The sequence below is a fragment of the Mytilus galloprovincialis genome, chromosome 10, assembly GCF_965363235.1.
Source record: "Mytilus galloprovincialis chromosome 10, xbMytGall1.hap1.1, whole genome shotgun sequence".
Classification (NCBI taxonomy): Eukaryota; Metazoa; Mollusca; class Bivalvia; order Mytilida; family Mytilidae; genus Mytilus; species Mytilus galloprovincialis.
Window position 1 is genome coordinate 2,272,451 of NC_134847.1, and position 21,647 is coordinate 2,294,097.

General features: G+C 32.4%; 1 protein-coding gene and 1 long non-coding RNA gene across 2 annotated transcripts in view; one reads left to right on the plus strand and one right to left on the minus strand.

Moving 5' to 3' along the window:
* LOC143049654 (neuron navigator 2-like) overlaps positions 1–21,647 on the minus strand; it is a 342,816-nt gene that overhangs the window by 313,094 nt on the left and 8,075 nt on the right. The gene's annotated exons all lie outside the window — the stretch shown is intronic.
* On the plus strand, positions 19,460–19,837 carry LOC143049658 (uncharacterized). The gene is made up of 2 exons (XR_012970282.1): positions 19,460–19,644; positions 19,766–19,837. It is a non-coding gene; the product is annotated as an uncharacterized LOC143049658 (long non-coding RNA).

Below are 21,647 nucleotides of genomic sequence, written 5' to 3' on the forward strand. Positions count from 1 at the left end.
ATAGCTTTTACCAATACTATATTATTCCATTGATCTTGGTTATGTAATATCAGGTTTTTTTTTCTTCAATTTTGTTGTTTTAGAATCTGCATATATACATTAAACACCCACGTATAGAAATCAAATACAAACTTGAAAGCTTTCAAATTGACAAAATTTACTGATTGATAAATTAGGTTTATTTTAAGGTGTAATCACTTGAAACAAAGCAATGAATTAAACATATAATAGGGTCTTCATTTCTGTATTCATAACCATTTTTGGTCATTTACCAAGTTGTATTCAAATTGACTTGACTTTTATACTTATTAATGCAATGTATCTGTTTGCATTTTGTTTATGATTTTTAATGATGAGGGCCTCAGGGAAGATTAGTTTTATGGCTAACTAACTCAGTGTAACCCTCTTTTGTTTATGATTTTAAATGAGGGCCTCAGGGAAGATTAGTTTTATAGCTAACTCAGTGTAACCCTCTTTTGTTTATGATTTTTAATGATGAGGGCCTCAGGGAAGATTAGTTTTATAGCTAACTCAGTGTAACCCTCTTTTGTTATTTAAATGATTTTTAATGATGAGGGCCTCGGGGAAGATTAGTTTTATAGCTAACTCAGTGTTACCCTCTTTTGTTTATGATTTTTAATGATGAGGGCCTCAGGGGAAATTAGTTTTATAGCTAACTCAGTGTTACCCTCTTTTGTTATTTAAATGATTTTTCTGTATTCCTTATATCCAAATATTCTCTACCGATATTCTTTATATTCTAGAACCCCATTATTCTTTTTTATTTATTAATTTTCTCCAATTATTTGGCCCTTTTTTCTGTAATATGTGCCCATTTTTCTCTATTTTGTAAATCTAATCCAGACCCTCTTATATCATAGATTTTTTTCTCAAGCGACTAAGGAAAGGGTAATAACTCTTAATAATAAACAAGCCTATTACCCAAATCAAATCATGATAAATAAACACTTATAGGCTTGGCAAACTTTGGCAGAACTGTTGTTGGTATCTAAATAATCATTATTGCAATGTTTCAATAATAAGCCAAATTTATATTGCATAGTAAACTGTAATTGCCATTAGTAAAGCAGAAAATGTGAAAATATATCATCTCTTTATCTAAAGGTTAACAATGAATAGATATAAGACGATGTGGTATGAGTGCCAATGAGACAACTCTCCATCCAAGCCACTAAAGCTTTTTTTCTGATGATTCACCTCGCCAGATATATTTGATTTTCTTGGAAACTTCTACATAGATTGTTTGTGCTTACAGAGACAATCCAAACTAGACTAAGAAAGATAACTCCCATTCATTTCTTTCCATAGCATATCAGTAACAGAATAAAACAGAATACCAAAAGAATAAGAATCTTGCATTTTTTTTTTATTTATGTTCTTATATTCTTTTTTATATAATAGGTATTTTTATCCAAAAAAAATATTTCAATATCAGATTGACTAAAATTTTAACAAACTAATAATCACTGTTTCACTACTAACTTTGCTAACTATTTCAACTATTAAATGATTACTAAAGGGGTAACAGATACTAGCAAATATCCGATACACGTATTCAGCATCATCTGGGCAAGATCTCTCTCAAAATTATACTATCTGCTGGTGCTACACAGACACATTATAATGGCTTATTAATCTTTGATCCAACTCCTAAAATGCCACATTCTTAGTGGAGAAGCAGCAAAGTGATTTAAACCTCTGGCACTTTAAGGTTGCATTTCTGTAAATATTGACAATGCAATTTCCCATAGAAACTCCTTTTACGGCTAAAACTGTACCACTTTTACTATGAAGTTTTGAATAAAATCTTATCCTAGAATTGAAGTTCAAATGCACTACAATTTTTTACAAAGGTCAAAAGGGCTGTGCAGCATATTTTCAACGTTTATATGCCCTGAACTTCTCACAGTTTAAACTAACACTAATTTTCTTTAACAACCCCTACCTTGAACAAGAGGCTCTCAAGAGCCTGAATTGCTCACCTTAATTTTTTTGGTTAAATCTCTCATCAATGATTATTTTGGCTTTTCAATTTATTTAAATGTTCTTTGAATCGTCCTATTTTCTTCAAAAGCAAAAAAAAAATCATTTTCTCCTATGTTCTATTTTAGCCATAGGAGCTATGTTTCTGACATACAAGGAAATGAAATATAAAATTTATACTAGATACTCTGAAACTCATTTAGCCTAAGTTTGGCTGAAATTGATACAGCAGTTTCAAAGGAGAAGATTTTTTAAAGTAAGTCAACATGATGAACAAATTGTGAAAAAAAGTCTTTAAAGGGCAATAACTCCTTAAGGGGTCAATTGACAATTTTGGTCAAATTGACTTATTTGTAGATCTTACTTTGCTTAACATTTTTGCTATTAACAGTTTATCTGTATCTATAATAATATTCAAGATAATAACCAATAACTGCAAAATTTCTTTAAAATCATCAATTCAGGGGCATTATACCTGAAAAACCAGTTACCCAATTCGGCTGAAAATTTCAGGACAGGTAGACCTTGACCTAATAAATACTTTAACTTCTTGTCTTATTTGCTCTAAATGCTGGAGTTTTTGAGATATAAGCCAAAAACTGCATTTTACCCTGTGTTCTATTTTTTTAGCCATGACGGCCACGTTTTTTGACGAAATAAAAAAAAAAGCACAAACTTTATTTTATACACCCTACTGATCATTCAGTTGAAGTTTGGTTGCATTTGGTTTAGTAGTTTTAGAGGAGAAGATTTTTTAAAGTTAGCAAATATGATGAACAAATTGTGAAAAATTGTCATTAAAGGACAATAACCCCTTAAGGGGTCAATTGACAATTTTGATCATATTAACTTATTTGTAGATCTTACTTTGCTGATCATTTTTGCTGTTTACAGTTTATCTTTATCTATAATAATATTCAAGATAATGACCAAAAACTGCAAAATTTCCTTAAAATTACCAATTAAGTGGCAGCAACCCAACAATGGTTTGTTTGATTCATCTGAAAATTTCAGGGCTGATAGATCTTGACCTAATGAACATTTTTACCCCACGTCAGATTTGCTCTAAATGCTTTCGTTTTTGAGATATAAGCCAAAAACTGCATTTGACCCCTATGTTCTATTTTAAGTAACGGCGGCCATGTTTTTTTGACGGATCAAAAATCGAAGCACACACACTTTGTGCAGGATAATCTAAGGAACAATCATGCTAAGTTTCATCCAAATCCATTCAGTAGTTTCAGAGGAGAAGATTTTTTAAAGTTAGCAAATGTGATGAACAAATTGTGAAAAATTGTCATTAAAGGACAATAACCCCTTAAGGGGTCAATTGACAATTTTGGTCATATTAACTTATTAGTAGATCTTACTTTGCTGATCATTTTTGCTGTTTACAGTTTATCTTTATCTATAATAATATTCAAGATAATGACCAAAAACTGCAAAATTTCCTTAAAATTACCAATTAAGTGGCAGCAACCCAACAATGGTTTGTTTGATTCATCTGAAAATTTCAGGGCTGATAGATCTTGACCTAATGAACATTTTTACCCCATGTCAGATTTGCTCTAAATGCTTTCGTTTTTGAGATATAAGCCAAAAACTGCATTTGACTATGTTCTATTTTAAGTAACGGCGGCCATGTTTTTTGACGGATCAAAAATCGAAGCACACATTTTGTGCAGGATAATCTAAGGAACAATCATGCTAAGTTTCATTCAAATCCATTCAGTAGTTTCAGAGGAGAAGATGTTTGAAAAATTGTTAACGACGACAGACGACGACAGACGACGACGTCGACGACGACGGACGCCAAGTGATGAGAAAAGCTCACATGGCCTTTTAGGCCAGGTGAGCTAATAAAAGGTTGCACACAGATTTCAATATAAACAATATGCACATGTATATTTACTGGTAACATTCCCAAGTCATGTCTCTATGACATGGAACACAGAGATCATAACTGGAAACTAGTATGTAAACAAAACTAATTTTCTATGAATATTCTAAATCTCCCCCAAAAGAGGTGTGGTTTGAGAAACAGCTGTATTTATATAAAGTGCAACCTATAAGACATGCACACTACAACAACACAGCTGAATCAGTACTAAAATTAGAATCACCATTATTCTCAAACTGCAGCCATATTAGCTTATAAAGAGTTGTCTGCTCTTTGGTCAAGTTGTTGTCTCTATTCAACACATTCATATTACTTTACTTAAATAAATAAATTCAAATTTAATGATTTCTTGAAAATTTTCATAAAATCTCAGAGTGATCATTATCTTAAGTAAAAGTGAACCCAAATCTTACAGCCATGATCAGTCATGTAAATTTTATGTAAAATTACTCAGACTCAACCAATCAAAATACTGGATTTAGTGTTATGACACATTTAGTACCTCCAGAAGGGCCTCAGTAGCTGAGTGGTCAAAGTAGTTACTACTAAAATCACTGTCCATGGTTAACACTGAGGTTATGAGTTCGAACCCCCCTCGTGTGATAGCACTTAACGAGGCAAGTAGTTTTCTCCAGGCATTCAAGCTTCCTCCATCAATAACAACTGGCCCTGATAAAATAGCCCAATAGCGGTGGTAATAAAAGTGGTGTTAAAACACAAATAATCAAAATCAAGTTGTACCTCCAGTACTGAATCAAGTTTTCTGACCAAAAGGCCAGATCTTTATATAATGGACAGAACAAAATATCTTCTAATCCATCACCCAATATTAGAGGTAGCAGCCCTGTACATCTAACATTAACAGAACTAAAGAGTTTCCATTAATGCTTCAAAATATGAAAGTAATTACTTATCGTGTAAACTTACAAAAACACAAATTATTTTTTCTTCACAGTAAAACATTAATTATCTTTTCTTCACAGTAAAACCTTAATTATCTTACCTGAGCTTCTTCAGAAGTGTCATGGCAACGTTTTATACAGACTCCAAAATTAGATATCATCATTTTCGGAAGACTTAAGTCCTTCATATAAAATATTTTCAACTATGTCCACAGAAATATCCATGTATGATGTAACTTCACCAGGGCCCAAAATAAAATTTATGAAATAATTAATTTCACCTTTATTGATAATTGAAATCCTGAAACATTCATTTATTATTCATTTTCAAATTTTACACGGACAAAATCATCACAATCAACGTTTCAGTCATAAAATATTATAATTGTTTTACATAATAGTTTAAGAAATGTTAAAAGATGAAATATTAAATCCATAACAAAGTTTCAGGTAACTTTAACGAAACTTCATAATTGATGTAATCGTTATCTCTGGACTGTAAAATTAGGTAACAGTTGTTATCTTTTTTCTGCGGCTTCTGGTTAGTGTAATTACCCCTCTTTTGTTTACAGTTTACTCCGACAGGTAACTTAAAATAACACCTGTTGAAAAATTTACCTAACACTGATGTAAACCAATTACAATAATTATAACCAATAGGCTATTTATATCTTATTTGACATTTCCTAAAAAAAAATACCTAAACTTTCTACATGTTTTATTCTAAAAATTATCCATTTTTTTATTTTTGAAAAGATTGAACATTTGGGTTTTTTTTTCAATGAAGATATGCAAAATGAATAACTGGAAATTTTCTATTTTTACAACTTCTGACATATGTAAGGATTTTTATGTTTTGTGTCAATTAAAAGAGAAGCTGAACTCATTCAAACAAGTTTAATATGTCAAGGTTATCTTTAAAAAAAAAACTAGTGGCTCTAGAGCCTGTGTCGCTCACCTCGGTCTATGTGAATATCAAACAAAAGAAGCAGATGGATTCATGACAAAATTGTGTTTTGGTGATGGTGATGTGTTTGTATATCTTACTTTACTAAACAGTCTTGCTGCTTACAATTATCTCTATCTATAAAGAACTAGGCCCAAAATTGACTATAAAGGACAATAACTCCTTAGGGGGTCAATTGACCATTACTGATATGTTGACTTATTTGTAAATCTTACTTTGCTGAACATTATTGCTGTTTACAGTTTATCTCTATCTATAATAATATTCAAGATAATAACCAAAAACAGCAAAATTTCCTTAAAATTACCGATTCAGGGGCAGCAACCCAACAACGGGTTGTCCGATTCATCTGAAAATTATAGAGCAGATAGATCTTGACCTGTTAAACAAATTAACCCCATGTCAGATTTGCTCTAAATGCTTTGGTTACTGAGTTATAAGCCAAAAACTGCATTTTACCCCAATGTTCTATTTTTAGCCATGGCTGCCATCTTGGTTAGTTGGCCGGGTCACCGGACACATTTTTTAAACTAGATACCCCAAAGATGATTGTGACCATATTGGTCACGTTGACTTATTTGTAAATCTTACTTCCTGAACATTATTGCTGTTTACAGTTTATCTCTATCTATAATAATATTCAAAATAATGACCAAAAACAGCAAAATTTCCTTAAAATTACCAATTCAGGGGAAGCAACCCAACAACAGGTTGTCTGATTCATCTTAAAATTTCAGGGCAGATAGATCTTGACCTGATAAACAATTTTACCCCAATGCAAGATTGCTCTAAATGCTTTGGTTTTGAGTTATAAGCCAAAAACTGCATTTTACCCCTATGTTCTATTTTTAGCCATGGCAGCCATCTTGATTGGTTGGCTGGGTCATCTGACACATTTTTTAAACTAGATACCCCAATGATGATTGTGGCCAAGTTTGGTTCAATTTGGCCGAGTAGTTTCAGAGGAGAAGATTTTTGTAAAAGTTAACGTCGACGGACGACGGACGCAAAGTGATGGGAAAAGCTCACTTGGCCCTTTGGGCCAGGTGAGCTAAAAAGGCAAAAGAACTCATAATTTATAATAGAGGCTTATACACTTGTGTCTGAAATTTTTTCCACCAATCTAGCTAAACATGACCAAAGGGTCTTCAACAAAGCAATAAGATCCCACACTCAGACCAGAGGCAGGCTTCAGTTGACCCATTTCAACCCTAAATTGTAACACTTCATTATCGATTATATGTGCTTTTTATTAAAATTTCTGCTGTTTTTTCCTGATATCTAAATAGAGATAAAGTAAAGGAATAAAATTTCATATAATTTACAGTTAGCAGCTCAAAGGTTTTTTTTACCTTTTCTCATCTTTTGCAATTATAACCCCTCCTAAACATGATATATCTATTGAAAATATACCACATAGAAAACCCATTAAGACAGCCTCAAGTCAGATAATATCCAATAAATATATATCTAATGGATAAGATGCCTTTATGTAAGAAAATTATCATCATAAATATAAACTTTTCTGTCAAGACGGTAAAACAAAACCTTTACAAATGGTGGCAGCAACAGAAAATTTATGATACCAGTTTTCAGAATACCAGGTAAAATATGGCCTTCCATTGACACTTCACAAATACATCAATCAACCACTAATTAACCAATGTCTTTAATCAAAACACAGTACAGTAAAATCTATCCCATTTTATACCTGATTTGTTTTGTAAGCCCCACTATGGAATGAGCTTGTCTTAAGTCATGAGCTTGCAATTCATTGGTTGTCGTTTTTTGCTATTTTTCGTCTAATAGATATAGGAAGATGTGGTATGATTGCCAATGAGATAACCCTCCATCCAAGTCACAATTTATAAAAATAAACCATTATAGGTCAAGGTACGGTCTTCAATATGTTTAGTACATAAATCATATCATTAGTTCTCTTGTTTGAATTGTTTTACAATTTTCATTTCAAGGTCTTTACTTCACAGAATCGGTTTTACTCATTGTTGAAGGCAGTGATGGTGACCTGTACAGTTGTTTGTCATTTGGTCTGTGGTAGAGAATTATCTAATTGGAAATCATACTACAATTGGTTTTTTTATTTCACTTTGAAATAGTTGAATAATTCAAGATAAATTTGAATTCAGTGTGAGCCATTTGTTTTTATTCAATAATTGTAAATCATCCTTAAAGGGGTACTATAGCTACAATATATATATAAAATATCTGTTACATTTTTTGCTCAATCATTAATGAAATGGAAATAGTTATGTAATAATTAGCTTTTAGCAGCCATTATGGTTTAATTTTGTCAAAATAAGCTAAAAAATATTGATTATGAATTATGAATTATTCACTTGCAAGTGAATAATTCTACCTCATTGAAGCCGTATTCCTGTGAACTTCAGTTTAACCCCTTAGCTTGAGATGGATGACACATGAATTGTAGGTGTAAAGTTATTTACCGGTAAAGGAAAAGAATGTCAACATTCAAAGTGAAACAAAGGTAAATCATTGGATTGACTGATTCGACCCACAAAAAATATTTCTTATACAGGTAAAAACAATGATATACATTTATTTTTCATTTACAAAATGAAATTAAACAGACCTAGAAAAATCCAACACCACGAGTTTACTAAATCTATTTATATCTATATTTATGTTTACATCGCTTATATGGTTATCGGATGAATTTAGAGGTCAACTCAATAGTTAATTAGATGGCCTCTAGACTAATATACACACGAAATGAAGCTACATATGTTCATGTCTGTCCCCTGTTAATTGTTTATTTTAGGCTTTTAATAGTTTGGATAAATGTTTTACATTGTTATAAATCAAAAATGAGAATTTGATTAAAATTGGTGAACCGATTTTGACAGCTAGATCTATCAATTCTTTGACTTTGTAAAAATTAAAATTGTCCATGGTTTATCTTCATGATCAGCTATTGTAAATTAGTTATAAATTTAATAATTTTATGATGAATTAAAACTCAGCCATGGTTTATCTTCAGTTATTGTAAATCTGACATAAATATTTTTTTACTAATGTTATTGTAAGCATCTTCAGACATAATATCTTACATTCTCTGATAAAAACAGAAAGTTTAATTGTGCAGCTGCAAGTTTTGATGCAGTAACTAATATACCTATTATCAGGTCTCTGCATATCAAAACTGGTTTATATCTGCTGTTAGTAACAATAAGAAGCACTTAATCAAGTGAGTGTACACAACAAGTTCTTAAAGGAAATTTCAGCTGTTAGTTACAATAAGAAGTTCTTTATCAGTGTGGGTGCACCTAACAAGTTCTTAGAGTCATCTTATCGCCTTCACTTTGCCTATATCTAGCTGCTCAATTGCTCGTATTATATCTTATATCCCAGCTTTGGGCCATGATAGAAGACATTTTCAGTGACATCCCAATGTCTGAAGAGAAGTTATGAGTGAAGTCACAATGTGTCAGGAGACATTATCATTACGCTGAAAGCCTTCAGTATTAAAGAACAAGTTCCAGGCATAGATTACCTTAGCCGTATTTGGCACAACTTTTTGGAATTTTGGATCATAATGCTCTTCAACTTTGTACTTGTTTGCATGGCTTTATAAATATTTTGATATGAGCGTCACTAATGAGTCTGATGAAGACGTAACGTGCGTCTGGCATACTGAATTATAATCCTGGTACCTTTAACTAATTCCACATAAACTGAATTTTAAACATTTTTGAAAAATGACATCTAGGTCATGAACCATGCAAGACAGACATGTACATCTTTGAATTAATACATGCATAAACTTATACTACTTGTGAAGGGGACCAAAACAACAACAATATTAACATTGACCAATGAACCATGAAAATAAGGTCAAGGTCATATGAACCCTTCAAGCCACCTTTGTACACCAAAAAAAAAATGACATAATCACAGAAACTTTTAAATTTTGACAAAGATCCATGAAATAAGGTCAAGGGTATATATCCACCCTGTAACCAGAAAAAAAACATATTCATCATACAGTCTTTCCAATTTTTTCACCAAATATAATTGACCAGACAACTAATTAAGGTATCTTGAAAAAAGATAAACTATGAAAATTTTAATTTCAAGCGCAGTAACTCCATCATTTAGGTAATCCACTTTTTCTGTCAGTTTGCTCTAATTGCTGTAGTTTTAAGGATATAGCAAAATGTTGCATTGATACCCTAATGTTCTATTTTAGCAACAACATCCATGTTTGGTGATGGATCAAATTCCTTGGAGGCATTTTTTTAACTAGTTTCCCTATAAGGAAAATTTGGCACAATAGTTTCAGGTGAAGATTTTTCAAAAGATTACAACATTTGATGAGGAGAATAGACAACAAGCCATGGCAAAGGCCAGGGGCGGATCCAGCCATTTTAAAAAGGGGGGGTTCCTAACCCAGGACAAAGGGGGGGTTCCAATTACATGTCCCCATTCAAATGCATTGATCGTCCAAAAAAAAGGGGGGGTTCCAACCCTCGGAACCCCCCCTCTGGATCCGCGCCTGAAAGCTAATCTAGCCTTTTAAGCAAGGTAGTAGGAGAACTGGGAAAAAACATATTGGTTTACAACTGCATATAGTATAATCCTTATTCAAACTAAACTAAAAGTAGAATGGCTCTGCTCAAGCTTTGCAATTTTCCAACTCTAGAACAGTAAATGACTCTCATCCTCAAATAAAACTATGTTTAAGTGTTGTGGTTCTTAGCATTGTGTATGAGTTTTATAAAGTTAAATTTGCATGAGGCAAACTTCAGTTAGATTGCAGAAATGAAAATGGGACAGACAAAGAAATGGGCAGAAAGATGGATGGTGCTATATGATGAGCAGGAGCAGGAGCACCAGAGATTAACTTTTTATTACATAGTTCAGACTTCAGAGTTTGATGTAATGTTATGTAGATTGTAGACTGTTGCTTTTTAAATTTTATTGTTTTGTTTTTGCCATGATTTTATCAATCTCACTTTGACGTGCAGGAGCTTTGCATCTCTTCTTTTGTTCTAATAAGTGTAGAGTAAGGCTTCAGGTGTCTTTTGTCAATATATGTAGAGAAAGACTGTCTTTTGTCCTAGTTTGTGTAGAATAAGACTCCAAGTGTCTTTTGACCTAATATGTGTAAAGTAAGACTCCAAATGTCTTTTGTCCTTGTTTGTGTAGAGCAAGACTCCAAGTGTCTTTTGTCCTAATATGTGTAAAGTAAGACTCCAAGTGTTTTTGTCCAAATATGTTAAGTATAAGACTCCAATTAGTATGTGTCTCAGTAAGACTCCAATTGTCTTATGTCTAGTACGTGTCTCAGTAAGACTCCAAGTTTCTTTTGTTCTTATATGTGTAAGGTAAGACTCAAAGTGTTAAATTTGTCCTAGTTTAATTGTGTAGAGTTGATGTTGATCAAGACTCCAAGTGTCTTCTTACCTAGTTGATGTTGATCAAGACTCCAAGTGTCTTTTTACCTAGTTAATGTAGAGCAAGACTCCAAGTGTTTTTTGTTCTTATATGTGTAAAGTAAGACTATAAGTGTCTTTTGTCCTAGTTTGTGTAGAGTAAAACTCCTAGTGTCTTTTGTTTTAGTATGTGTCTCAGTAAGACTCTTAGTGTCTTTTGTCCTAATATGTGTAGGGTAAGACTCCAAGCGTTTTTGTCCTAGTTGATGTAGAGTAAGACTCCAAGTTTCTTTTCTCCTAATAAGTGTAGAGTAAAACTCCCAAGTGTCTTTTATTTTAGTATATGTCACAGTAAGACTACAAGTGTCTTGTGTCCTAAAATGTGTAAGGTAAGACTCAAAGTGCTTTTGTCCTAGTTGATGTTGAGTAAGACAATAACTGACAAGTCTTATGTTGTAATATGTGTCTCAGTAAGCCTCTAAATGTCTTGTGTCCTAATATATGTAGAGTAAAACTCCAAGTGCCTTTTGTTCTTATATGTGTAGATTAATACTCCAAGTGTTTTTTTTCATATATGTATAAAGACTCCAAGTGTCTTTTGTTCTTATATTTGTATCTAGAGTAAAACTGGGGAAGTGTATTTTGTTCTAATATGTGTAGAGTATGACTCCAAGTGTCTTTTGTACAAATATGTTTAGAGTTAGACTCCAAGTATATTTTGTACTAATATGTGTAGAGTAAGACTCCAAGTGTCTTTATTCAAATATTTGTAAAGTAAGACTCCAGTTGAAGTGTCCTTTGATCTAATATGTGTATGATAAGACTTCAAGTGTCTTTTGTTTGTCCTAGTGTGTAGAGTAAGACTCCAAGTGACTTTGTCCTTATATGTGTATAGTAAGACTCCAAGTGACTTTGTCCTAATATGTGTAGAGTAAGACTCCAAGTGTCTTTTGTCCTATTATGTGTAGAGTAAGACTACACATGTCTTTTGTTCTAATATTTTGTAAAGTAAGACTCCAGTCAAAGTGTCCTTAGATCTTATATGTGTACGATAAGACTATAAGTGTCTTTTGTCCTAGTTTGTGTAGAGTAATACTCCAAGTGTCTTTTGTTCTAATATGTGTAGAGTGAGACTTCAAGTGTCCTTTGTCCTTTTTCTTATATGTATAGTTAGACTCGAGTGCATTTTGTTTCAAAGTTTAATATGTGTGAGTTAAACTCTAGTTGTCCTAAGTGTAGAATAAGACTCTGAGTTGGGGTCAACTAATCTTTTTATCAATAATATCTAATCCATTGATAAAGACATATTGAAAAGAGCTTAAAGAAAAACATTTAGAGGAAGAAGATCTCATATTAATGTAATCATAATCACTTAGAAGATTTGCAGGGTTTTCCCAGACGATTTCCTTCTAACATCACAACAGCTTTAAACTTTTATCAGAGAAGCAGATTTTAATAGTCGTCATGTTGTATGCCAATTATATACCACTCATAACTTATTTTGTTCTCCATAAAGTCACATGTACTGTTACCTTAGAAGAACTTTTGTAGTACAAGAGGTACTCAGAAGGTGGCATTGTAATCCTTGTGTTGTCCACTCTTTTTTCTATTTTAGTTTTTTTCACTCTTTGTTCTATTTCAGTTTTTTTCACTCTTTGTTCTATACACATGGAAAAAAGTATTGCAACACCAAATTGAAATTAAAATTAAAAAAACACTTTTCATATTTTTGGGATATAATTTGGTAAAATAGAACTAGTTAAACATTATTTAAGTATCACCTGAGTTTAATCAATAAATATCGACTCGATAATTTTTTATCTGCACATGCAGCTACTGTACCCGTAAACAGCAAAACAGTTGTTTTTATCCTCATTGTTTTCAACCCTTTAAATAACCAAATTTTTAAAGTTATGTAATTGACACCATATAATGGGTCCTTGACAACTCTTAACTGCAGCAAGATGGCAGATTATCAGCATAAGGGAAGCAGGGATGTCGCTGTAAAAACTGCACGTATTGTTGGTCATCACCATTTCACTATAAGTCGTTTTGAGAATAAATCAGGCAATAAACGCTGTTAAAGACATTCCAAGATAATGAAGACCCCCTATACCATTTGCTAAGGAAAATCAAGCATAATGAAGGTTGGTCAGAAGGAAACCCATTGCATACAAGACAATCCTAAAAAGAGAGTGGTGGCCATACAGGAGCCTTTTAACAAGAACTGTTCGAGATCGACTCATCGCTACTGGTTATCGTGCGATAAGACCATTTTGGAGACCTTTGCTAACGAACAGACACACAGTTTTCCGTATCCAATGTAGTGCAGAGCTCGCCAAAGTTGGAAATTAGCATCGTGGAGGAAGATCCAATGTTCAAATGGAATTCGGTTCATCTTCCTTGGCACGATCGTAGCCCGGATTTCAACCATATCGAGCATATTTGGGAAACTATTGGGCGGAAAGTGCGCGAAAGGACACCCCAATTCAAACACATCATGAAATAAACAATGCCCTTCATCAGAAATGGTTGCTGCTATAACTTAGCAACAAATTAGTCGATTTATGGCAGGAAACAGAAGACGTTTAGATGCGGTTATCCGTTTGAATGGAGGCTGCGCACAAAGTACTAATTCTTTGGCGTATAACGATCAACCATGATATGAACAATCATCTAAGGATTAATTTTGGAATGTCTGACATTGTAAAGTTCGACTACAGTTAAAGTTGTAAAATGCATTTTTTTGTACAAAAAACACTCCATTTTGGTATTAAAATTGTGGTTATATAAATCATTTTTTTTCAAACATTTTTTGTTCGTTTCAATGCCAATGTTATCATAAACTATGATATCAATAATATTATACACATATTTTATTATATTTAATCCAAAAAAAGAGGCTGATTTTTCAAGTTTTAAAAAATCAAGGTGTTGCAATACTTTTTTCCATGTGTATATTTCAGTTTTTTTCACTCTTTGTTCTATTTCAGTTTTTTTCACTCTTTGTTCTATTTCAGTTTTTTTCACTCTTTGAGTTTGTTGTGCACTTTGTTTCTATGGTTCTTTCCATTGGGGGGGGGGGGGCTTACTAGTTATTTCTTTTATGGGGATGAATAATTAAGCTTGGAAGACAACACATGATGGGCAACATGTCACATACAGCATTGTCATGAATTTAAAAAAAGATGCTGGTATAGGTCAATTTAGGCTTCTGTATTGTTTAACAACTGACATTAATGTCATTAAATTCCATTGGATATACATGTATATGTATTTATCAGTCTTTCCCATAAGATAAGATCATAGTGCCAAAAAGACCCCCCCCCTTTTTTTTCAATTATAGAAATCTATCCTTTTAAATTACATTAACCATAATGAATTAGATACATCCAATAAGTTATCCACTCTCAAAGGTGTCTCTTATATGAATTGCTATTCTACCAAAACTTGTCTTTTTCTAAGTTTATAGCCAAACCCTGAACCATTTGTTGATAAATGACAAATTTAAGCACTACGAGTCTGAACTTTTCTTTTTTAACAGAGTTTGATCAAGGATATCAATGTTTATTCTTAGATTGTCAAAAAAAACCATCCTATTTTTAAACACTGCTAATTGGGAGTTTTTAGAAAAACAATATGGGCAGGTGATCTTGGCAAACAATAAATATCCTGAATCTTAAAACCCTTTTTCGACCAGGATCTTATTGATAAAGATTTCCTTTATTATCAACAACTATTTTGTTTCACTGTTGTCACTCACACCACATGTCAATGGAGATTAATAATTACATGTCATATCTAATCAGATTATGTAAATTTCATGTGTTGTTATAACTGTTTAATTTAATTATTCATAATGATTTCAATAAAGAATCAACAATGTCAGGTTTTTCTATTCTTTATTATGTTTATATTTGTATAAAACGATAAATCATAAAAAATAATAAATTAAAAAATAAAGAAATGAGTTTTTACAACAATTAAAACAAGTTTACAGTTTCAACGAAATCTAAGAAAATAGGTACACAAAGAATTATAATGAATCCACCCTATTTCTTAAAGCTACTCTAATTTATAGAGCTACCCATATATTTTTTTGTTATCTTTTAAACCATGAAATGATATGATGAATTAAATTGATGATTTTCAACCTGTTAGTGGAGCTTGCTTTAATGTCTATTGCCCATTGGGTAGGAAAGGAAATTCTTGTTTTTTTATTATCCCTTTTTTTAGTGCTGTTAAGTTGTCGATGAGTTATTAATGCTTCTCTCAGGTCTCCATACAATATGTTTAATATACTACACAGAATTATATTTATTTCAAAGGTAAAAGTCCACACAGTGAATTTGTCAACATTTAAGTACTGTGAAGAGACAATTTCATTACATCTATAAAGAGGAACATAATATAACCTTGAATATTACTTCAAGATTATAAAAGATCTGCAGTTTATTAAGTGTAGGTGTCAAAAGATATCAAGTTTACATGATATTTAAAATATAAGATAAACTAGGACAAAAATATAATGTCGGATAAACTAGGACAAAAATATAATGTCGGATAAACTAGGACAAAAATATAACCACTCAACTGACAAAAAAATCATCTTTATATAAACTTTACTACAACTAAATAAATTGTAAATAAGATCGAACATATAGGAGGGTTTGGATGGGGTTAAATGATTAAAGAATAGAGAATAACGGCAAAAAAATGAAGATCAGAGAAAAAAGGGGTTAATTTTTTGAAGATTAGAGAAAAAAGGGGTTAATTTTTTGAAGATTAGGAAAAAAGGGGTTAATTTTTTAAAGATTAGAGAAAAAAGGGGTGAAAATTAAATGTTTACAGAATAACAAATCCCCCCCCCCCCCCCATCCAGACCCTCATATAGAAATGTAATTTTTTAAGCAAATCTACAAATGATTTGTTAATGCTTACCTTATATCCAGTGGCAAATATTTCATGAAAATTCAAGAAAGATCAATTTTAGAAAGAAGAAAAAAAGATTGGCCTGCACCATTTTCGGAATAAAAATTTGAATTCACCCTATTTTTATTTTTGGAATTCCGTATTTTTGTTGATACTTTTTTGGTTAAATGAAAAATGTAAATCTAAACAGTCAAGGTCAACTGAATCAAGCTGATTCAAAAGAGCACTACAATATAGTTTTATTATTTTTCTAGGCAAAATTGAAACAAAAATGTAAAAAAAATGTCAACCAGAAAATATGGAAAGGGAGATAATTATGTCTACCATGCAGTAGTACATGTCAATCTTCTAGTATATATATCTACTTGTAACATTACAAAAATCTTCGTAAAAGAAATACACTTGTTTATTATATCATCAAATCTCTTTGCTGTACATATATTAAATCCTGTTTCAAGAATACTGTTTTCTCCTTAATATGAGGGTCTGGATGAGATTTACAGAATAGATTAAAATGGGTATAAAAAAGAATGGAGAAAAATGGGATGCTAAAATATTAAGATAAACAATAATAAACAACAAATATAAGGATTATAGAGAAAAATGACCCAAAAAAATCTAAAATTCAAAAACATAGGACCCCTCATCCAGACCCTATAATGTGACAGCTGCTAAAGTCATTATGTCAACATCTTAAGTATTGTGATACATGTATATATATATTTAGAGGTCAAATTTATATAGATAAATCTTGGTTTCCTTTTTTCTAGGGAAATGCTTCCCCTGATAAACATTGGCTTGCCAGGGGTCTAATTTTTTCAAAATCCTTGATCCACACATGGAACTTTCACCTCTGGGGAAAACGGAAGTTTTAGCACTTCTTTTTTTTTTTAATATCACACCCTGAAACTCCTCCTTTTTCTAACATCCCCAAATGCCAAAGATGATAAGCCACATCATTCCTGATATACAGATAGATATTATATTATAGATAATATTAACTATATGATCGCCTGGAAGCGGTTTTTCATTTGTATATTCTTTATTTTTTACTTATTTTTCAATATTCCTTTTTCTTCTGGCCCATTATTATATCCTCTGTACCAACCCCCTCCCCCAAACTAAAGACCTTCATGAATCTCAACTCACTGATATTAGAGTAAGCCCACAAGAGTGCAGCTTGAAGACCACTTAAAATGTTTATGGTGATAAATCATTTAAGCTTGGGTTAAACACATTTCTCCGATTTTGATATATTTCTTTTGCTTTTTTATTTATTTTTTTTTGGGGGGGGGGGGGGGTGCATGCTTGATAAAAAGATGCAAGTTCTAACAATTTGTAAGAGTGTTTGAGTAGGGTGAGTTGACAATGGGCCGAATTGTCATAAATTCAAGACCAATTACTTACAAAACCATTTCAACCTGCTTACAAAACGTAGAGGAAAAGTAACCAGCTACAGAAATTTATTTGGTGTTTGATTAAGTTATGTTAATTAACGCAATTACTATATAAAGCAGGGGTTTCATTATCTTTCATGTTGACTGGTACTTTCCACGTTTCTAGGTGGTACTTTTCAATTTATTCCATGAATATCTTATATAAAAATTCCTACATTTAGGCGGTACTTGTCAATAGCATAGGAGGATAAAAGTACCGGGTACCGCCTCCTAATGAATGGCCTGATATAAAGTTATAAAGTACATTACAAACACCAACTAATTGTTATTATATAATATTTCAGATGATCGTCGTCTCGGAGACAAAGCAGCTAAAATATTTTAGTCTCTAAATTTATTAGTATAGATAAGTTTAAGATTTTAATGTTTTACATGAGCAAACATTTAATTTCTTGTGTCTAAATCTGATATAGGTTTCAGAATTTAATGTTTTAGATGAACAAACATTTAATTTCTTGTATGTCCTATCTTAACAACTGTTTTTATGACAAATGAAAGAGGATGTTCTAAAGAGGAAGTAATAAATGAATAACAATATCTACAATTTGTATGCAAATTTAAAATTTACAAAAAAAACCCACTGTAAATGGCATAAAATAAAGTTTAGGATTGTGTTAATAAAATTATAGAAATCTGTTAGTGTTTTAAACAAAAAGGTTATGTGCTGATAAATATTTAGTCCACGTATTTCTAGTCTGTAACAACAGAAATTTATTGTCTGAGCTGTTAACACAAAATTTTTGTCTACTGTAAAAATATAAATTTCTAGTCTGCTGTTAACACAAATTTCTTGTTTGATGTTAACGCATATTCTTGTCTGATGTTAACTCAATCAAATTTCTAGTCTGCTGTTTACACAAATATGCACCAGTTCACAGCCGGTTTCTTGTTAAAATGGGACAAAAACATCCCCTATATACTTTATACTTGTGGAAATTAACCTATAATAAACATATCTAGGGTGTTTTAAGGCACTGTTCTGTTTTTATTTGGTGTTCCTATAAAATATTTGGAATCATAAGGAGATATTTCTAGTAAACACACAAAAGTTAAGAAATCGTCTTATTCACTTCAAAGGTAGTTTAACTTTGTTACATAAAATTGAGAAAGGAAATGGGGAAGGTGTAAAAGAGACAACAACCCCGCCATAGAACAGACAATAACTGAAGGCCACCAATGGGTCTTCAATGCAACTGGCCCCTAAACAAAAATGTATACTAGGGCAGTGATAATGGACGTCATAGTAAAATTCCGAAAAAAATACTCAAGAAACTTAAATTAAAAATACAAGACTAACAAGGCCAGAGGCTCCTGACTTGGTACAGGCACACAAATGAAGCGGGGTTGCAATTAAACATAGTGTAATATTATCACAGTAGCACTGGACATGCTAACCTTTATACATGCCAAGTATTTCTTTATTTAAAACAGTGGAAATCAAATCTGCACAATTTTTTGAAAAAAGTCAATTTATTAATCAGTTAAAAACAATATAGTGGTGTAACACCTAAACACAAAGATTTCTTTTAGTCTGGCCTATTCAAATAAGTTTTTATGTACCAGCTGTTAACCTTATACTTGTGGTGAATGAATAAATAATTCATTCAAAAAAAATATTGATATATATTTAACATCTTGACTCTTGTAGATAAGTTCTTACTTTTTTATATGGATTTCACATTAAAAAAGAGCACTCTCTTGTGAAATTTGATTTCCTTACTTGATATTTTTGGCCTTGTAATCAGGATTTAAGGGACCCTCAAAAATCAATGAAAGTCATTGAGGTCAAGATCCAGGTATGACCAGTAGAAATCTTACCTCTGTCAGGTATATAAGATTGGAAGCCCTAGACCCAGTTATGACCAGTAGAACTCTACCCTCTGTCAGGTATATAAGATAAGAAGCCCTAAATCCAGGTATGACCAATAAAACTTTCCTCTCTGTCAGGTATATAAGATTGGAATCCCCTAGATTCAGGTATCACCAGTTGAACTCTCCCCTCTGTCAGGTATGTAAGATAAGAAGCCCTTGATCAAGGTATGACGAGGATAATTCTCCCCTCTGTCAGGTATAAAAGATTGGAAGCCCTAGACCCAGTTATGACCAGTAGAACTCTCCCCTCTGTCAGGTATATAAGATAAGAAGCCCCTAAATCCAGATATGACCAGTAGACCTCTCCCCTCTGTCAGGTATATAAGAGAAGAAGTTCATAGATCAAGGTATGACCAATAAAACTTTCCTCTCTGTCAGGTTTATAAGATTGGAATCCCCTAGATTCAGGTATCACCAGTTGAACTCTCCCCTCTGTCAGGTATGTAAGATAAGAAGCCCTTGATCAAGGTATGACAAGGATAATTCTCCCCTCTGTCAGGTATATAAGATAAGTAGCCCCTAGATCAAGGTATGACCAGGAGAAATCTTCCCTCTGTCAGGTATATAAGATTGGAAGCCCTAGACCCAGTTATGACCAGTAGAACTCTCCCCTCTGTCAGGTATATAAGAGAAGAAGTTCATAGATCAAGGTATGACCAATAAAACTTTCCTCTCTGTCAGGTTTATAAGATTGGAATCCCCTAGATTCAGGTATCACCAGTTGAACTCTCCCCTCTGTCAGGTATGTAAGATAAGAAGCCCTTGATCAAGGTATGACGAGGATAATTCTCCCCTCTGTCAGGTATATAAGATAAGTAGCCCCTAGATCAAGGTATGACCAGGAGAAATCTTCCCTCTGTCAGGTATATAAGATTGGAAGCCCTAGACCCAGTTATGACCAGTAGAACTCTCCCCTCTGTCAGGTATATAAGATAAGAAGCCCTAAATCCAGGTATGACCAATAAAACTTTCCTCTCTGTCAGGTATATAAGATTGGAATCCCCTAGATTCAGGTATCACCACAGTTGAACTCTCCCCTCTGTCAGGTATATAAGATTGGAAGCCCTAGACCCAGTTATGACCAGTAGAACTCTCCCCTCTGTCAGGTACATAAGATAAGTAGCCCCTAAATCCAGATATGACCAGTAGAACTCTACGGGTAAATCCAGATATGACCAGTAGACCTCTCCCCTCTGTCAGGTATATAAGATAAGAAGCCCCTAAATCCAGATATGACCAGTTGAACTCTCCCCTCTGTCAGGTATATAAGATTGGAAGCCCTAAATCCAGATATGACCAGTAGAGCTCTCCCCTCTGTCAGGTATATAACATTGGAAGCCCCTAAATCCAGGTATGACCAGTTGAACTCTCCACTCTGTCAGGTATATAAGATAAGAAGTTCATAGATCCAGGTATGACCAGTAAAACTGGCATTCGGCCATTATGACTGAACTATATTCAAGACCAAGTTTCAAGACGTACCTTTGTTAAAACTATATCTGCAATTATTTTTTGAAAGATTGATTTGAATATTGAAGCTTTATATAATCTTAATATGTTAAATATTATCATTTGAATGAGTTTCAGTGTCTTAAAATAAGGTTTTTAGGTACCCTTTTATATTACAATTTTTTTTTCATAATTCAGTAAAAAATCTTGGAAATTAAGCTGTTTAAAATTTTCTGGATCTGTGTCTCATGGCCTTGATATTTGTTTTAAATGAATACAATGTAGTTGGTTTGTAGCATGTGTGGAAATGCATCCTTCAAAATCAATTAAAACAATTTAAACACATAGCTTTGATCTAAGATAAACACTGCTTGAAAATTTTTATCAAACACAGTCTTATAATAATATTGACTATTACAGTTTTGAATTTGTAGGTTACTTTGAATTCTTGGATAAATGATTGTGTAGGTTAATTATTATAACAAATGATAGCTCTCTTGGTTATAGCCATGTAATTTTTCTTATCAGTTGAGTAATTATAATAAGGCCATTGAAATATAATATTTTGTTCTTGTGTAACATCCAGGCTATACCATGTAAGCTTTTGTTTTCAAATATTAAAGTGTACAGGCCACATAAATATAAAATTTTGCTTGTTGGTAAAACATTGGATTATTTTTCCTTTTTTATTATAAAAAGAAAACTGATGATAAGTGGAAGTAATCATTACTGAATTTTCTACACAAAAGA